This window comes from Castor canadensis, chromosome 15, assembly GCF_047511655.1.
Source record: "Castor canadensis chromosome 15, mCasCan1.hap1v2, whole genome shotgun sequence".
Classification (NCBI taxonomy): domain Eukaryota; kingdom Metazoa; phylum Chordata; class Mammalia; order Rodentia; family Castoridae; genus Castor; species Castor canadensis.
Genome location: NC_133400.1, coordinates 18,069,171 through 18,074,381, shown reverse-complemented (window position 1 = coordinate 18,074,381; position 5,211 = coordinate 18,069,171). Strand labels below are relative to the sequence as shown.

At 44.7% G+C, this 5,211-nt stretch overlaps 1 non-coding gene across 1 annotated transcript; it reads left to right on the top strand.

Annotated features, from left to right (window-relative positions):
* Positions 1-4,131: 4,131 nt before the first annotated feature.
* Positions 4,132-4,238, top strand: LOC141417633 (U6 spliceosomal RNA). The gene has a single exon (XR_012442285.1). It is a non-coding gene; the product is annotated as a U6 spliceosomal RNA (small nuclear RNA).
* Positions 4,239-5,211: the final 973 nt, after the last annotated feature.

The window sequence follows — 5,211 nt, the reverse complement described above, 5'->3', positions numbered from 1 at the left end:
CTTCCTCCGCCCGCCCCCCGGGCCGCCCCTCGGGGGCGGGGAGCAGGAGGGGCTGCGGTCGGCTCCTCCCCGAGGGGGGCCTGGTGTCCAGACCACCCCTAAACTGGAGTACTCCCCAGGCGGGAGGGCCGGATTCCTGTGTGACATTGGGCGAGCGGCTGCCCTCTCTGAGCTCCAGATGCAGTACTTGTAAAGTGGGGGAAAAGGCGCTCCACTTCTTGGGGCTTTATAAGGGCTTACTGAGATGAGACGCGGGGTGCACTGGCTCGGATCCCTGGTGTTGGCTGCATTTGCAGTGGCCACCCCAAACCTGCCTAGAGCCTCTCGCCACCCCAAGACACACGCTCCCGACTTCCACCATCTGTCTTCCGCTTCTCTGCGTCCTTGGAAGCAGAACCCCGGCGAAGATGCGGTCCTGCAAGTCTCTTCCATTGGATTGTCGGCTCTTCCGTGGGGAGGACACCCACCCGTCCCTCTCCCCGATTGCCACACAAGTGATTAGCCAAGTTCTTCTATTTTAACTTTATTTTTTGCTGTCTCCCTCCTAGGGGTTCCTTTATCCAAATCGTTTACTCAACTTCTTTCACTTTCTCGTCTAATGCTTCAGATAACATTCAGTCGGCTTTACTTCAACATCTTTATCTTTCTGGACCGTTCTTTCAGACTTCTTTCCCCAAACTCCTCCCCCACCACCACTATATCAGAAAACCCCAGAGCCCATCTTTTTTGTCTATCTCCCTTTTTCTTGCCCTGAGGGCTGTAGAACATAGTTCAACCTCAGGCTCCGCGCCCTCCGACTGCCGCCACCTCCCAGGTCCAGCTGGGGTGGAAGGTCACCAAGCCAGTCAAAGAGATCCCAGAGCCCACCCGCCGTCTAACCCCTCCCGCACAAGCGGTCGCCAGTGGCGCCTGTCGACCTAACCTCCCGTAGCTCACGACTCCCTCATTTGCCGTGCAATTGAACTTTTCCCCTGCTCACTCCACTCCTACGCTCTCCTCTGCCCCCGGTGAAGCCCCCTCTTCTGAAGAGAAAGCCCTAGCTCCCCTCTCGACGCACAAGGCCCTGCTCCATCCAGCCCACCAAACCGCGGCTGCTGCTTCCTCCTGGCTGGCCTCAGCCCAAACCTCCTTCACCTGTCTCTCCCTTTCCACATTCAGTGCTGAAGCTGGAACCCACGGTTTTGCACTTGCTAAGCAAGCGCTCTGCCACTAGCTACATCTCTGCCCTTTTCAATTGCTTTTGACTCTTGAGTTTCTGGGTATCCCCAGCTCTATGCTGGTAGCCTCTGCTCTGGCCTCACTTGCCAAACTCCTCTTATCAGGGGGGTCTGGATGGTAGCACCCATCCCACAGGGCGTCCCTTGGGTCATTTTCCTTTCGTGGTACCCACTTGTGGGCAGAAAGTCTTGGTGGGAAGCTTTGATTAAAGTTGTCATGCCCACTAGACTGGACTTCACAAGAGCAGGACCCTGTCAATTTTGTCATCCTGGTATGGCAGAACCTTCCCCCAACACGTTGTTTTGGTCCTTTGGCTTTGTTTTGTTTTGCCAGTACGGTGTTTGAACTCAGGGCCTCATGCTTGCTAGGCAGGTGCTCTCTTCCTTGAGCCACTCCACCAGTCCCCTAAACCATGTTTTGAATAAAGAATGAGCTGGTGCCCCTATGAGAATAGGGCCCTAGGAATTAGGATTCCTGCAAGAAATACCATGCTGGGGGTGAAAATGGCCAACCTCAAGAGCCCTGACACCTGGAGAAAGACTTACCCCAGGAGAAAGACTATAGCCCAGTTCCCAGCTAAATCTAAGCAAGCATTATTTCCTGATCTTTGCTTCATCTTTTCCACAAATTGTAACACTGCTAAGGACATGGTGTAGACAGATTGAGCATTTTTCTCTCCTTAGTTTGGTGAAAATTATAAATAAAGCCGGGCACCAGTGGCTCATGCCTATAATCCTAGCTACTGACTAGCCCTGACTTCGTGCAAGCACAAAACCCTGAGTTTAAACCCCAGTTATAAAACAAAACACGGGTAAATAAATTCATTTTCCATTTTTATGTGTCCTTTTCCCTTAATACAGGTGAGTGTTTGAACTAGAGCAAGGCTTTATGGTTGGGAACTCGGGTAACACTAATACAAAGGTTCCCTATAGCTCCTACCCTGCCACACACACCTGAGGCCTTAGGGGTGGGGTCAGGTGCTGTGTGGATCAGATAGGCCACTACCTGATTGCCTTAGAGGGGACTCTCAGGAACTCTGGGACTGGTTAAAAAAAAAAACAAAAAACAAAACCCACACCACTGTCCTCATCAGAAAAATAACCTCAGAAGCAAAAATCAAAAGACATTTGAGGAGGACAGACATTTCAAAAGAAAGCATCTATAAAGTAGACTGCTAGAACACTTGGATCAAGAATTCAAAATTAGTCAAATAAAAGATAAGACACCATATTATCAATATGAAACAAAGTATTAAATAGAATAAGCAGAAATATAAAGCATGAAAAATAAAATTGTTCTAGGGATCTATTTATATATAACAAACCACCCCCAAAACATAGTATCTTAAAACAGCAATATTTATTTGTTCACAAATAGGCACACTGAGTAAAAGTCATCTTTACATAGCATCAGTTGGAACTGGAGGATGTATTTCCAAGATGACTCAGTCACATGACTAGCGGTCATAAGCTTGGAGCCCATCGGGGCATTGAGTCTTTGTGTGCCTTCCATGGCCAATTCAGCTTCCTTATGGTATAACAGCTGCATTTTATAGAGGCATTAAGAAGCAGGGAGTAGAACTGAGGGTATGGCTGAAGCAGTGGAGCACCTGCTCGGCAAATGTGAAACCCTGAGTTCAAACCCCAGCCTCACCAATAAATAAATAAATAAATAAAATAAAAAAAGAAGAAGCAGGGAGTAGAAGCTGAGTTTTTTGGGGTTTTTGTTGTTTTTCTTTAGGGCCTAGGCCTAGAAACTGGCATAGTATCACTTCTGTCATCTTCTACTGGTCATGAGGTTACAAAGTCCAGATGGAAGAGGAGTTGGAATGAGGCTGAGTGTATAGGTCCTTGATAGAACACATGTTTGAGACCCTGGATTTGATCCCCAGTACACAAACAAGGAAGAGAGAGAGAGAGAGAGAGAGAGAGAGAGAGAGAGAGAGAGGAAGAAAGGAAGGAAGAATGAAAGAAAAAGAAAAAAGGGAAAAAGAAAAAAATAAAAAAGCTGTGTGGAGGTTGGAGAGAAACAGATCCCACTTCTGGATGGGAGAAGTATCAAAGAATAGAGGACCATGTATTTAAATTACAACAAACATATTTGAAATAAATAATACAATAGATGGTCTAGTAGCAGAATGGTTATAACTGAGAATGAATTAGTAAATTGGAAAGATCAAATTAAGGAAATCTCCCAAAAAAGAAAAAAAAAAAAAAAGAAAATATAAAAGTGATACAGAGTATAGAAACAGGTTCTAATATCTAACAGGAATCCCAGAAAGTGAAATAAAGATGGAGAAAAGTGATAAGCTTCAAAAACATTATGCTAAGTGAAACAAAACACAAAATATTTTATTATATAATTATAAAATATTATAAGATACCATCTATAAGGAATATCTAGTTCAATACCCAGTACCACAGAAAAAAAAAAAAGAAAAGAAAAAGAATTACCTAGAATAGGTGTGAATTCATACAGAGAGAAACAGATGGGTGGTTGGATGGGGGTAGGGAGTAACTGCTTACTGGCTAGCGAGTGAGAACAGGGCTTCCTTCTAGGGTTATTAAAATGTTTGGCAATTAGATAGAAGTGATGGTTGGACTACTGTTTTGTGAATGTAATAAAGACCACTGAATTGTTCGCTTTTCTTTGGAGGGGGGTACTAGGGTTTGAACCCAGGGTCTACACATTGAACCACTCTACCAGCCTTTTTTTTTTGTGATGGGTTTCTTTGGAGATAAGGTCTCATGAACTATTTGCCCGGACTGGCTTCAAACCACGATTCTCCTGACCTCTGCCTCCTGAGTAGCTAGGATTACAGGTGTTAGCCACCACTACCCAGCTGAATTGTTCACTTTTAAATGATGAACTCTCATAGTATATGAATTTCACCCCTTTTAAAAGAAATTGCTAGTGCTTGCTTTGGCAGCACGTATACTAAAATTGGAATGATACAGAGAAGATTAGCATGGCCTCTGCACAAGGTTGACACGCAAATTCGTGAAGTGTTCCATATAAAAAAGAAGAAAAAAGAAATTGCTAAAACTATAGGAGAAAACTGATAATTACACAACCAGAAGTGGAAGATTTAAATATAACTATTCGTTTACAAATGGGCCAGAAAACAAGCATGAATATAGGTCAGGCATTGTGCCACACATCTGTAATCCCAGCACTGGGAGGTTGAGGTTGGAGGACCTCAAGTACCAGGCCAGGTTGGGCTACATAGCAAGTATGAGGTTAGCCTGGGCTACATAGTGAGACCTGTCTCAAAAAAACAACAAAGATAGGTGCCACTGGCTCCTAGCTCCTTGGGAGGCTGAGATCAGGAGAATAAAGATTCAGGGCCAGCCTGGGCAAATAGTTCTTGAGACACTATCTTGAAAAAACCCAACACAAAAAAGGGCTGGTGGAGTGGCTCAAGCAGAAGGCACCTGCCTACCAAGAGGAGGCCTTAAATTCAAACCCCAGTACCATTAAAGAAACAAACAAACAAAAAAAGGCTGGCAGAGTAGTTCAAGTGGTACAGCACCTGCTTAGCAAGCATGAGGCCCTAAGCACTGCCACAAAAATAAATAAATAAACAAACAAACAAATTCAGATATGCTGAATCTTAGGCATCTTCATTCTGAATTTTTTGGGTTTTTTTTTTTTGTGGCACTGGGGTTTGAACTCAGGACCTTCACCTTGAGCCACCCCACCATCCTTTTTTTTTTTTTTTTTTTTTTTGGTGAAGGGTTTTTTTCAAGATAGATTCTCTCAAACTATTAGCCTGGGCTGGCTTCAAACCTCAATCCTGATCTGTGCCTCCTAAGGAGCTAAGATTACAGGTATGAGCCACCAGTGTCTAGCCAATCAGTCCTTTCTTTGTAATGGATCTTTTCAAGACAGGGTCTCAAGATAGGATCTCAAGAACTATTTGCCCTCCTGATCTCTACCTTCTGGGTAGCTAGAATAATAGGCATGAGCCACTGGTGCCTGGCCTGAGTTTTG